We start from the raw sequence: 15,402 nt of genomic DNA on the forward strand, positions 1-15,402 counted from the left end.
GCTTTTTAATAATAATAGGATTCTAAACTTAGGGCTCTACATTTGTTTTATTCCAAGTAATAGCGGTTCATGCACCTTATTTGTTGAATGAGCCTTGTTTTGCCCATTGATTTGAAATATCAATTTAATCATATATTACATTGTTAGATATATATGTTTGTTTCTAGAATGCTCATTATATTTCATTGATCTACCTGATTATTTCTGTGCTGGTGTCATATTGTTTTAATTGCTGAGAATTTATAATGGTTTTAAATTTTTTAATATTTTATAATTGACTTTGACATTTAAAAAATAAATAAAATCAATCTGTATTTTAAAAAGAAAGAAAAGAAAAGAAAAAAGGAAGGAAGGAAGGAAGGAAGAAAGAAAGAACTCCTACCTTTTGTGATAGCATGGATGGAACTGGAGAATATTATGCTAAGTGAAATAAGCCAGTTGAAAGACAAATTACGATATGATCTCACATATAGGTGGAATCTATTCAACAAAATAAAATAACAAACAAAATAAACCAGGCATGGAAACATGGAACAAACTTAAAGTGACCAGAGGGGATGAGGAAAGAGGACAATGGTGGAAAGAAGGAGAAGGGACTAGACAAAGAACATGTATGAATGACCCATGGACATGGACAACAGAGTGGGAATTGACTGTGGGAGTGGGTGGGTGGGGGTGGGATGGTTGGAAGGGGGTAAAGGGGGGAAAATTGAGACAACTGTAAAAGAATAAACATGATTTAAAAATTTTTTAAAAAACAATAATAATAATAATAGGATTCTAAACTTAAATGCCACCTCGTCAAACCACCTTCTTTTTTTTAAATTTTATTTTATTTTATTTTTTCAAATACATTTGTCTCTGCCTCCCCCCCCACCACTTTCCCTTGCCCCCTCCCTCCTTCCCTCCCTCAGCTCTTCCCCTTTGGTTTTGTCCATGAGTCCTTGCTATATGTTCCTTGACTTTCCCCTTCCCTTCCTTTTCCCCGCCCCCCTCCCTCCTTCCCTCTTGTCTCTGTTGGTTTCTTTTCCTTTCAGTGTTGCTGGTCTTATTTTCCTTGCATCTTTGTGTTGTTGGTTAGGTTCCACTTATAGGTGAGATCATATGGTATTTGTCTTTCACCCCCTGGCTTATTTCGCTTAGCATAATGCTCTCCAGTTCCATCCATGCTGTCACGAAGTTTAGTAGTTCTTTTTTTCTTTCTGCTGCGTAGTATTCCATTGAAACCACCTTATTTTTAAGACTTGCTCAAGGATACATTTTGTTGAGCAAGGACACCGTGCCTAGAATGACTTAGTTTAGAGCTCTTTGTTGTCCATACTCCTAATTCCAAGACCAACAATCATCCTTTTCCTTCCAAACTTCTTCTGCACAGTGTCCACCTGTATCACAGACCAACCTTGCTTGTTGCCATGACCAGTTGTCACCACTGCTGATACTTCCATGCAGTGAAGTTGAAATAACACAGAAAGCGACCTGATTGTGATTTACTCGCTTAAACTTCAGCTGATTTATTCTCTTTAAAAACTCCACAGAGCGAAAGTAATTGTGTTACACAAAATATTGTTAAACTCTAGACACTGAAATTCAAGAACCAGTCATGTGGACGTCACTATACTTGAGAGGATGGCCATTTCCAAAAGAAAAAAAAAAACCCTGTCCCTAAAGATCCAAATGGAGCTGTCGGATGGGGGAAATGCACGAGTCACAGTGGTGAAAATGGAGCAGGGCTGACTCTTCTGGGTCAGAAGCTGGATCAGAGGGCTTACGGAGTCCTTCCTTCAATCGGAGGCGTGTAAGGTAAGGAGCTAATGTGAAGATCACCGCCATTCCTTGACGCTGGTTAATGCTCATTAAATGATTTTTGAAGGGGCAAACAATGACCGTGTCACCTCAAGGGTTCTCGCTTTAGAGGCCTGGAATAAGGTAGGATACATTTTATTAACACCTCAGTTCTCAAGGGGGCTTTTAGTTTTTCCCAATATGTTTAAGTGAAAATGACAAGAATAAGTAGGGTTTGTTTTTTTTAATGTGATTTAAAAAGATAAATACTGGAGGGTAGAAATCAGCTAGAAACCATTCCCCATATCTAATAAATGTACTCATCTCATCTACTCTGTCTCTACAAAAAAACATGTTTTAGTGAATCAAAATGATGGAAATAGATTGTCCATATCCTAAGACCACCTGAACACAGCCCAGTGGGATTATTATCTGGGGAGAAGCTTCACAAATACAAGTTTATTGTTGAATCTTGTTTCCATGACTCCAAGCAGTTGCTTATGTTTTGAGTACCCATGAAAGCTTCTAACTTTCTAAATCTTCTTTTAAAATATAGAACAGCTGTTAGCCTACTCATATGTTGCGCATAAGAAGCCCACAAGGGACAAAGCCCTTCATTAATATGTTGAATTATTTTTAACACACTTATATTTCTATCCTGAATCATCATCTCAAAAAGATGGCAAGTTTCCATCTTCCCAGCTGGGGGGAGCACCTGCAAAATACAAACCCAAACTGTGACACATCTGGTACCAAAAAACCAATCTTGTTTCATCTGGCTAGCAGACTAAAGTATCAGGATCATTGAACAGAAACAAGGCAAAAAGTTAACTGCCTCATATGCAGTCAACACAGATGTCTAGTTAACCTGTGTATATTGTAAGCGCATGTATATGTTAACAGAGCACAGAACCCTTTAATAAGCCAGAGTTGGAATATAAATGCAAGAGAATTTTAAAGACCTGAATGCAATAATTCTATTCTTTTTTTTTTTCTTCCCATAGAAACTAAATTACTTTTTTCAGGATTTTAGCATTATTTTTAAACAGATGCATATAACACAAGCAGATATTTTGTTGAGTTTGTGGAGGATCTCCAAATTATTTTCTTTAAAAACTGTAGTCCATGTTTTTATATTTTAATATTTAGGTTATGTTACTTTAAATGGCAAATTACTTAAGCCAGGTATCTCGGTTTGTGTTATATTCCCCAGAGCAGACTCTGACACAAGAACTGAGTGTGGGTAGTTTGAGAGCCTAACTCAGGTAGCCCTGAAGAGGAAGTAGGGAAAATGAGTCAGGAAAGGACCTATGACAGTAAGTGACCAAGGTAATGAACTGGTCATTTCTGTGGGAAACCAGCACTCAGTTTCTCTGGGAATCCTCTGGAAAAATCATGTGGAACTCACCTCAGAAGCTGCCTAGGCTGGTCCATTTATCCACCAACGTCCATCCACCCTTGTGGTGAGGGCAGCCCCAGGGGCACCAACGCTGCACTGCCTTATAACTGCCTGCAGGGGGCGAACTCTCTGGCACTGAAGAAGGTCCTCAGGCGGAGGGAAGGAGAGACATCGGCTTCATGTGGGATGCTATCATTGAGCTAGAAATTTCTACTGCAGCCCTCAGTAAACTCAAGCAGCTGAGGGGATGTGTGGCAGGCATCAACATTTGCTGACTGACCAAGGTGAACACACTGCTGGATGAGTCAGACACCTGAAGCAAGAGTAACAGGCCTGAAGCCTTCATACCACATGAACCTCTTCTTTGACCTTTTTCCTATTGGTTCTCCATCTTTTTTTTTCTCTCTTCCTCTATCTTTCCCTTCTTCTACCCTGAGTTTCACTCACTTAGCAAATCAGGTACCAATTGTGTCTAAGACATATAGATCTGAATTATTCAAAGATACATTAGCTATTACATAAAGTGGCATCTTATAGTTAATACCATGAGCCTATCTGATTCCAGAACACATCACAAGTTCAACTACGAAGCTGTATAAAACTGGTTGTCCTTCAAAGGTGAACTTTCAGAGAAGCTAATGAAGACAAAAAGCCAAGGCCCTTCACTTGCACCTGTTGATTCCAAGGCCCTGAAGGGACCCTAGCAATGTGTTACATGGTCATATTATTTTTGTTAAATTTGCAAAAGTAACACACTTTAGTTGAATTGGTTAGGATCACTCTTTCCTCTTAGGTCCCTCCTTGTCCCTCCCCGCTGTCACGGCACACTTCTCATGCTGGATGGGACAGGAGTAATCACAGTACTTTCAGAAATCCAGCACAGGGAAGTTGAGGTAAGAAGGTACATTTGGTTTGGGTTTAGTGGGATATAGCTATGTGATTCACAGTCTATGTATGGTTTAGTTCCTGTCTGTAATAGAAATAACTTCTACTAATAATCCTACCACCCTCAGTGTTGACCTTATCTGACAGCATGCACAAAGATTCAAGGCAGGGTTCCTATCAAAATATAATATGTCCCTCAGAATCTAGCACCAGTGTAGGTAGTAGAGGAAAAACAAGTTTTGATAGTCTAGAAGGGCAGGATGGGGAGGGGTGCAGAATGGATGCATGTTCAAAGGCTATGCCAGCAGCCCAGGAAAAATTGATATGTCACCTTGGACAAAAGTGTTGGTAGAAAGCATGAAGAGAAGAGAACAGATTTAATATACACAGGAGACAAATAAAGGACTCTAGGATGGATTGGATATAGAGTGAGGAACATGGACATGTCAGAAATGACCCGAGGTTTCTGTCTCCCATAACCCAATAGACAGGCAATTGTTTCTAAACACAAATTCAGGAATCCAAGCTTCTGACATTTAGGTGCTCTACCATCTTCAAGGTCATTGTGCTCATCTACATCAAGAGGTGGGTCAATGGGAGATGGAATGTGAGAACGTTTTATGGGGCAGGCCTGGAAGTGGCTTACATCTACCTGCTCATCTTCCTGTGGCCATATTTGCGAGGAAGGCCGAGAAATAGAGTCTAGCTGTGTGTCCAGGAAGAAGAGCAAAGAGATTTGGTCACTAGCCAGCAGCCTCTGTCTCCATGGGGAAGCTAGAGAATGAGTATATTCTTTAGTCTGACTGCAGCAGAGAACAGTTTTCTAATTCCTAGATTTATTTTTCTTTATATCACTTCTTTTTAATGTACTTCTTGTATTCAAGGATAAGTAGAATTCTTAGTTTCACACTTCCATGTATTCACTTTTAATGAGGGCACATCATTTTTTTAATACTTTATCCACTCAATAGATATTTAAGTGTCTATAATTGTCTCAGCCTACTTTACTCCCAAACCAAGGAGAGCAGAAAGAAAAAATACTATTATTTTACACAAATAAAAAGAATATTAGAACTGGATTTCAGATTTATAAGAAAAATGTTTATGCACAATTATGATTACTTTAGTGTCATTTCTAATAACCAGTTTAAATGAACAATAATTAAAACTATGATACATATATGTAACAGAATATTATGCAGTGATTAAAATGTTTATAAAGAGAGCTTTTTATGGAATAGGGACTGTTTATGATACAGTACTAAGCAGAAAAGGCAGGAAGTGCTATTTCAGTTGCATAAATATATGCACAGAAACAAAAAAAGTACTCCAAGTGTTAATTTCTGTGATAGGGTTAAAAGAACAATGTATTCTCTTCTCTCTGTGTTTTTCTATATCTGCAATTTATCTTTTTTTTTAACAATGATTTTCACATCAGACTAAGAAGTTTTCTTAAAAATTGAAAGAAAACTCAAGGAATCAATAGGAGACTTGGAAATGTGACAGGTAATTGCAACCAAGCCATTATTAAAGCTCCCTAAGCAAAATGGGCATTAAACTGAAATTGGAGGCTGAGTCCAAAATCTGGGAGTAAGTCTCCAGAATCTCCCATAGGGATGCTTGTTCAGTAGAGTTTTGGTACAGAGATCACCAATCCCATTAATGAAGGATTTTAACATCTTGGTATCCTATATGCAACCCACAGGATGGGTCCATCATTGCTGACCAGGTAAGGCAAAGCCAAAATATAGAACTGGCTCCAGATGGTCAACCCAAATAGATGAGGTGGCATAACAAAGCCAGACCTCCTGGTGGTAGAGAACCAGAGGAGAGACCAGACTTTGGCTATCACAGCAGCAGAGGCAAGAGGTAACAGATGTCAAACAGTAGATGCAACAGGTAAAGCTGCAGGGCCAGGTTGGATTCAGATGTGTTAAGTGAGGATCAGGAGCAAGGATTCGGGTCTTGGGCAGTTCACATTAGTCTCCTAAAATGGAATTTAGGCTAGTGCCTCGACTGAGAATTTAAGGCATGCTTTCAAGCATCTTAAAGGTATACCTTATGGTAGCCTTTCTCAAGAAAGGGATTTGTAATGCCTAGATACTTAAATAATAATGAGAGCCAGCATTTACTGAGCACCTATTATATGCCATGCATTGTGGCCACATACTGTGCTAAACATTTGATGTTTGTAGGGTAGATGGAGTCAGTCGGGCTCCTTCACCCAGATGTCTGGGCAATTAAGATAAGCAGCATTTTCACAGCCTTGAGACTGGGCCCAATAAGTATTCCCATAGCCTTGAGAATGGGCCCGCATGTGCAGAATCATGTTTGTTATACCGTATCTTGGCACTCTGACGGCTTTGTGTACATTTAGTATATAAGTAAGTTGGGACTCCCTGCTGTGCAACAGGCAGCTTGGGCAGCATGGATCACCCCAGCCTTGAATAAAAGCATGTCAGGCTCCCCCACGGCTCTGTGAAGTTTCTTCCAAATGCAGAGTGAACCTGCCTGGCCTTGAAAGGCTACAAGACAATGTTCTTTACAAAGATTATCTCACTTCATGTCATGGGCATTTCCATTCCATTTGAAAGATGATGAGGCTGAGCCTCAGAGAAATACACTGCCCAAGTCACGCAGGTAAGAAGTGGTGGAGCCAGGTCTGTAACCCAGGTCAGTTTGACTCCAAAGCCCATAGTCCTAATCACCTCATTTCTGTTCAGTGACCATTGATTTTATCTGTGCTTCATTTTTAAAACACGCCATTAAACTAAAAACCCCATCTACCAGGGGTGAGGCTAGTAGATACCATAGGTGAGTAAATTGCATTAAGATCTTTGATACCTGTTAAGGAATAGTACTAATAAAAGACTATTGCATACTTGAAAGTTGCTAAGAGAGTAGATCTTAAAAGTTATCACAAGAAAACAATTCGTAACTATGTGTCGCGATAGATATTAACTAGACTTATTGTGGTAATCATTTCAAAATATATACAAATATTGACTCATTATGTTATACACCTGAAACTAATATAATGTTATTATATGTCAATTAGACCTCAATAAAAAAATAACTGTATGAGAGTTAATTTGGGAAATAAAGAAGTGTTCTTGGCACCCTTAACATCACACCATGGGGTCTGCATATGACCCCTCTTCCTCTCTAGTCAAGGTAATTATGGAGTAGATGAGAAGTTTATACGAGGGATGTTTGAGGCAGCTGCAAAAATCAGAATAAATTCAGGAAGTATCAAAGTGGAGTAAGTAAGGGATTAAGCAAGTAAGATTTCTAATTAACATTGAAAGCACAACACACAACCCTTGTGTGATTCTTCTTTGGATCACTGAAACATACCCACTTCAGACCAAACAGCTAAAGAGTATTTTAAGTATATGTTTCTTAAAAATTTTATAGTGCTGTAAACAGTTCTATGAACTAAAAAATAAATCAATTGTGCAAGGTTGAACAATGAATAAAAAGAGTAAATACTCCTTTGTTTGCTTCTTATCCATTAATGTAGAGCAGTTGACTATCAGTTGCAATTTCAACTTTGCAAACAAACTTGCAAATATCAATTGCAGTTTGTTTTTAATAGTTCAAGAAATACAAAGCTACTTAGAAATACTTAGCTCTGCTAGGTGCTTTTGTAGCAAATAGGGATCCCAGCAGGTCAAATGCATGCTGTTATCTTCCCAATAGCTTCAATAATGAACTATTTAATATGGAAGCCTGCTTGGGCCCTGACTCTTAACAGTTTTATAGCCCTCGGTCAGAGGTTTCAACAGCATTGTGGCAGGTGTGACTAGGCAGCTAAATTACACATACTGACTTCCCACTTGCAGATACACAATGTTTACTTTTCAGGGTGAGCCTGTAAACCAGCTACCCAATTAGGCTGCAGATTCTTCACGCCTCATAAAACTAAGCAAAGACTGTGAATATAAAAGCCTCAGGAACATGCAGACTGAACTTTCCTTTAACGTCTTCATATCACCTATATGAAAAAGAATGCCAAGCCAGTAGCCTCCTTCTACATCAGAGCCGTTGACCCACATTTAGGCAGCAGATACGATCAAACTTCAGAAACTCAGGCAGTTTTACAAGAAAGCTCCTGAATTCCTCTGACCTTTCTGTCATTCAGCCTATCATTCAAACCCTTCCACAACTAATTTGCCAGCTTTTTAAACAAAAATGTTCTTCAGTGAATCCTCTCTTCTACTCAAATTGCTCTTCTTATGCTTCCCTAAACATGTGGTGTGTACTCCTCCTTCTCTGCCTCTGCTGAGAGCACCGCCCCTCACCTAGAATGTCATCATTCCTCCCTCCCTATCTCTTCTTCCCACACGAAGGTCCCACACCTCCATCTAGACCCCACTCAGAAGCCACCTCCTCCATGAAGCCTTCTTGGCCACAGTGATTTCTCTCTTCTCTGGTTTCTCTTAGTATCAACTGTTCATATATCCATTTTTGATACTCATACTACTGCATGGCCATCTTCAAATCATTATATAGCCTTATTTGTGTATATTTTGTCATCCTGAAAAACTTTTCAGCCGTCTGTAAGTCACTTCTACTTGAATGGTCACCATCCTGCAAATTCAACAAATCTATCAAGAAGCCTATATTCTTCTTAAACTCCTTTTATCAGCACCACCATTCTTAGATTTCAGCCAGGTTCCAAGCCTTGGAGTAACCTGTGAGTCTCCTTCCTCTTCAGTATCTCCCATATTTGATCAGTGGCCGGGGCCTGTGAGTCCTACCATTGTCATGTCTGTTGCAATCAACTACCTACCCTTTCCATTTCCACAACCAACACCCTCACTCAGGCCTTTATTTCCTTACCTGAACTATCTCAAAAGTTTTCCACAGTCCTCTCTATCTCCAGTCTCTCTACCTCCAATTCAATCTAAGCACCTCAGCCAGATTAATCTTCCTACGGATCTGAATTTCAACACTTCTCTATGTAAACACCTTCAATGGCATCCTAAGACCCACCAAATAAAGTATAAATTCTTCAGTTTGGCATGAAGTATGCCCAGTGTCATAGATGCTGTGGTGTGCCACCCAGATCCGCTTTTGGTACCAAGGCATTCGGTCCCCCAGCTGCCACAGTTGGCTTCTGATAGGCCATGGTTAAATTCCTCCCCAGAAATTGCTCTGGCCAAAAGGAGCTGTTTGGCCCAAGTTTTGCTCCCTCTCCAGAGGCAGCCCATATCCAATGACTGATTTCTATGGGTATACAATGACCCAGCCATGTTGTCTCAATTCAGGACAACTTTACAGGGTTATGCTAGGTTCTGCATGTCACATGGGATTAGCTGAGAGCTCCACTGCAACTTCATTTCAGCTCAACTCCTCTGTGTGCCAAATCCTGCCTTCCTGAATCCCTTACAAGAGTGGACCCCAAGAGCATTCCCCAATAAACTTACTGCACTGAATCTTTATCTCAGAATTTGCACTCAGGGAACCCAACCTGATACCTAACCATGTTTCTTTCTTATCTTTCTCTCCTATCCTTCATATATCCTACATTCCATTTAAACTGAGTTATCTTCCATTCCTTAAAGATATCTCATGCATTACCACAAACTCATGTGTCAAAAAAATATCTATTGAATATCTAAAATGTTCCAAGCTGTACAAGAGGTATTGACTGACCTAAGGGAATATAGACAAGTACACGGGCTATTAGAATACAGTATGAAGAATGATTTCCCAGCTGAGACCATAGAAAAAGCAAGGGAAAAGAATGTGCTAGACAGGGAACAACATGCACAAAGTCCTAGAGATGTGAAAACTCACCTGGTGAGTCGCTGAACTGCAAATGCACATCACCAGGGCTGAAGCTCAGGAAGCCTAAGTGGTGGTGGCAAGAGATGAGGTAAGAGAGGTCAGCAGGGCCAAAACAAGAAAGACAAGTAACCCTAAGATATGATCCTTAAGGCAAAGGAGAGCTATCAGAGGGACTTAAGGGAAGAAACAACACAATGATCATATTGTTTTAGAAAGATTCATTTGACTACAATGTAAAGAATTAGCTGGAGAAAAGGTATAAGATAGGTGGCTACTGCTGTCATCCAAGCAAAAGATGAGCAAATGATGACCTGAGGAGGTGGTAATGGAAATGAAGAGGCCTGGACAGAATCAGGAGATATTAAGAAACTATAATATAAAGGGCATGATGGTTTATTATAGGGAGAGGGAGGACGGAATGAAAGGTTATATCATGTTTCTGACTTGAATAACTGGATGTACATTGTTTACTACGATAAGAAACACTGAGGAAGATGCAGAAATGGGGAGAAAGATAGCGAATTCAGTTTTGGACAGGCTGGACTTAAGGTACCTAAGTGAGAATTGGATATGTGGGTGTGGACAGCAGAGAGCTAGATAGATAGGCCTGACCTTTAAGAGATCAGCCTGGCTAGAGGCATAGGCCAGACACCCTCAGCATCTACCAGGCCATAGAAACCTGGGGGTAAGATTGAAAAACAAAACCTGTCAGGAAAAAAGGAGGAAATACAGTGGAATGTGGTGTCACAGAAGCCCAAGAGGATCCTTCAAGATGAAGCAAGTGGTCAACAGTGTCACACATTGCTCAAATCAAATAAAATAAGGACCAAAAGAGTGTCCACTGACTATAAACATTGCTATGCCTTTCCACAAACTACTCCATAGCCAGAAACCAGAGAAACTTTTCCATCTTTCAAGGACCTGCTCATATTGGCCTCACATTTGCATAGTGATTTGCTAAATATCATCACATGTTACCTCATCTACTGACTCTGGTTACTGGGGGTTAAAAACACCCCTTATGTGTCTTGGCATCCTTCCTAGCTCATTAACATGTGGATGCTGTAGATTCAGAAAAGGGGCCAAATTTGCAGAAAACAATTCATAATAGAAGAAACTCTACAGATAGGAATAGCCAGTCCACAGACCAGAACTATTGCTTATGCCACAACTAAGACAAGCCCATGTCCACATGGGAAGAGTCATGAAAAAAAATGCCCTTGATTGTTTAGGAAGGAACACTGAGACAGTCTTCATCCTTATATACAAACTTGGTGACTGAAATAACAGTGATGAGGCCATCCTACCTTTTCACTGTGACATTAACTTCAATGGCCAGTTTAGTGCGAGATCTATAGCAAAATGTCCGTGTGTTCCAGACTCTGACTGCTCTCTCTCACCCCAAAAGAGAGGCCACGAGCAGCCACTGATAAAGAGGCATTCATCTTCTGACTGTTCTTTTTTTCCAGAGTGTGAACATCTAAAAAATTTTTTAAAGTCTATTTGAATAGGTGCAACTGCCAACTTCACTTATCCCTTCAAATTTAATGAGCCTATTTTGTTTTATGGGTGCTTCAAAAGAACTAACAGAAGAGGTGGCTATAAATGGAAAACATGAAGGAACTTGCTGAGACCTCATGGTGAGGTTGATGGCTTGCCTTGTCATGCCTTTGCAGACCAACATTTCCATAATTCCCTTTTCAAACAGAGATCAACACTCAAATGAGAAGAGGAGAATTCTTGCTCTCCAAAATATCACCATGAAAGAGTATTTCAAGGCAGTTTGAGGGAGATGCAGCCACCAACACAGTTAACAGTTAAAGCAGTAGAAAAGTGATACATTTTTTGGGGGGGAGACATTCAGCCCAGACTTCCAAAATTCACTGCACAACTGCAGAGGCAGAAATTATTCTGCCCTACCCCTACCCCTGGCTAAGCAACATTCCTCTTAAGTTCCCAAGAGGCCCTGGCATTTAGAACATTTGCAAATATTTACTCAACACCCAGAAGAGTACCTTAAAAATGGCGGGTCCTTGATGGCGGTGACACTCAACACCAGTAACAGATAGCCCTGTAAGGGGTAGGTTTTTATAAACAGTAAGAGGACAGAACAGTAAAGATGAAAATTAAAGGTAAAAATTCATAGCAGCTTCTATCTGGAGTACGTTGCCTAAAGAAATTTCAGCTCAGTAAGATGTTAATAAATGCCTATAAAATTAAACAAGCCAAGGCATGAGGAAAGGTACTTTACCAAGTTCATGTAGTTATAAGTACCTTCTCAGAATTAGCTTTATGCTCTGTGCATTCTTATTGTTTTAATATCTGCAATATTAGATTCATATCACAAAATAATAGTGTGCTACATTTTATAATATTCATAACCCTAAGCATGCTCACACACACACACAGAGCCCACAGCTATTTAGGCTTCATGAAGAATGTGAATGTAGAGGTTAAGAATGATTTAGGTAGGAAGGAATATTTTCCAAACACCAACTATATATTAAATTGAGATGAAGCCTGTTTAGATTAAACCAGTAAATCCTCTCTTGAAGCTAATAACCATAATCATAATAATAAATAATAATAATTAGAATTTTTTTAGATGCTTATACATCTAGTGCTGGCAACAATTCTATGAAGTAGGATTATTATTATCATCCTAATTTAGAAGTGAGGAAACCAGGGCTCAAAGAATTTAAGTAGTTTTCCCAATTAGTCATAGGTCCTATGGCTGATAAATGAGAAAGCAAGGATTTGAACCTTAGCTGTCAGACTTGAGAGGCTGCCACCTCAGTCACTGCTATTACACTGCCTAGATTTAGGCCTCATATACCCAACCATAAGCAACACGCATGAGACTGATCTGAAGACAGATTTCCTGGAGCTTAAAAAAAAGACTTGTTCTGCATACAAAATTTGAGATTTTTCTTCTCTTGTAGTATACCTTAGAACTGCTGACCTAAAACATCAGGATAACCCAACATCTCACCATTCTCAAGCTGCCCTTCCCAGTGATGTGTTGCATTTCATTCAATAGCTATTTTTCATAACAAATTAATGTAAGATTGCATCCAGTTTAACAACTGTAGCTATGCACAAATTTTCATGTTTTTCAAAAACTTGGAATTTTGTTCTAGAAGATTTTTTAAAATTAAACATTTAGCATCTGTATCTTTTGGTAATTATTCATCACTTGTTCCAGTTCTCCTACTTATTAGTGGAAATTATGCTTGGTTTTAGAACAACCCATGCAAATTGTTAATGGGGTTCTTTCCCACTATAGATAAATGAAAGCTTCCAATAGTTACTACATATTCTACCAATGGCAAATTAACTACAACTTCAGGTGAGCCCTTTTTGAAACAGAACCTGAATTTTTTAAGTTCAAAATAGGAGATGGCTTCTTTTCCAAATACTTACCTCATACTTTTAAGCTGATCAGAATTCTCAAAAGTGTCAAATTATAAATCACTGTCATAAATTACAAATTAAATTCACTATCAATTTACAAAATAATTTAACTCAGTAGATATAATTAAATAGATTTATTAGGTGACTATAATGCGTCTGGATAGTCAGTAGCAGTCCAAAACAAGTATCTATATTATATACAGGCAGAAATAAAAGGGTTATTTATTGATTAAGTGTAAAAGATCAACCTCTTTTTAGCTCTTCCATTCCAAGTAGCATATGGTCCCCAACAGTTCATTTTTATTCACTCATTTTTCCAAATAAAGTAAGTGGAAATCTGACTTGAAGAAAAAGAATGAAAAACTAAGCATATCATGTATGGTACATTACTTTAGTAAGGTATTTATGATGAACAAGACCCTACAATAGATGCTAATAAGATATATAAGAATGTGAAAACAGTTCCAAAAATAAATTTACCCCACAGATTTGATATAGTTATTTTCATTCTGGGTTGTTTTGACCACATTTTTAAGGAGAAAGACACATCCTAAAGAAAATGTTACAAAACCATTATAATTTTTTTTACCAAGGTTCTATACCTATGTAAAGTATTTCTAGTTTTTCCACTTCTATTTTTATTTTATAATACTATTTACAGGATCAATTCTTTTTGTGCTAAATTCTACAATGAAGATTTTATCACTTAGGAGGTTTTCATCTGACCAAATTTTACTGACTATGCTTTCAGCCATTTTGTGACAATTTTCTCACACCAAGTAAAATATTGCTACCTAAATTTTGTGAAGACTATTTTATTCTTCTGTTAAATTTGGTAAATAACATATTGTATCATGTAAAGTTTTAATTATTGTCACTGTTATTTCTTATTGATTATTTACACCTGTGATATTCATTATGATCTTAATTAAAAATAACTGAATATTGGTTCATGATAATATTATGAGTAATTTCTCTCAGATAATCCAAGATTGACCTGTCATTAAGGGTTAGCCAGTTATATGGTTTGTATACTTCTAATCACTTCCGTCTTCCAAGCACTCACTGTCCACATTGTTGGCTGAATGATCTTGGTCAAGTTATTTAACCTATCTCATTGTTTCTCAGTTTTCTCATTTATAAAATTAGAGTTATAATAGTACATACTTAATTAAATTGTTAAATTATAACAAAAAATAAGTGTAAAACACCTTAAAAAAAACCCTTGGCATCTAGTTATCACTCAATAGATATAGCTGTGATGCTTTTTGTTGTTGTTGTTGTTGTTGTTGTTGTTGTTCAAGAACAAGTGTCCCCATTTTCCCCCCACCAGTTTCCCGCACCCCACACATCACCACCTTCCCCCTCAACCTCACCGTCTTTGGCTTTGTCCATGTGTCCTGTCCTTTATACATGTTCCTTGATGACCCTTCCCCTATTTTCCCCTATTATCCCTCTCCTCCCTCCCCTCTGGTTACTGTCAGTTTGTTATTTCACTTTTAACTATTGTTATTAATGGCATAGAATAGATAAAAGGGTCAAAATGTCTCTGATGTCAATATGATAAAGTCAAATGGCAAGACCAAAACAGGGAGATCAAAAGATGAGACCAAAATATCCTGTTTTATTTATACATAGTATCAACTTATTTATAAGTCCACCCTGAAGTAGAGAAAGAAGAAATTTTATTATTACACCCCCATCATCATTTAGTGATTATGACCATTTTGCTTTTTTAGGAAGAATTCTACAAGGGGGGACAAACAAAAAAGATAATTATCTTCTGGGGGATGAACCCTTATAATTAAGTATAGGCTTCCCCCACAAGATGAGCTCTAGGAACCCATCTGTATCAGGGAACCAGCTGGCCTTGTTGTGAGAGGCTACATTTGGCTTCATTGAGTTTTGGGGGAAGACTATTTCAACATGTTTGCCCATCTCATGATGGCTGACACCTGCTCACAAGGTGCTGAGTGTCCAGCAGTTTTTGACCAATAATGGCATGACCCCCCTGCCCCACTTCCCTATTCACCCGATCTCAGCAAATGGCTTTTTTTTGTTTCCTGGATGGAAAAAGTACTCAAAGGGAAATGTTTTGTCAATGTGAAAGAGGCAAAACAAAAAAA

Source organism: Pteronotus mesoamericanus, unplaced genomic scaffold (genome assembly GCF_021234165.1).
Source record: "Pteronotus mesoamericanus isolate MK-2021 breed Mesoamerican mustached bat unplaced genomic scaffold, CSHL_Meso_final contig_291, whole genome shotgun sequence".
Lineage (NCBI taxonomy): Eukaryota > Metazoa > Chordata > Mammalia > Chiroptera > Mormoopidae > Pteronotus > Pteronotus mesoamericanus.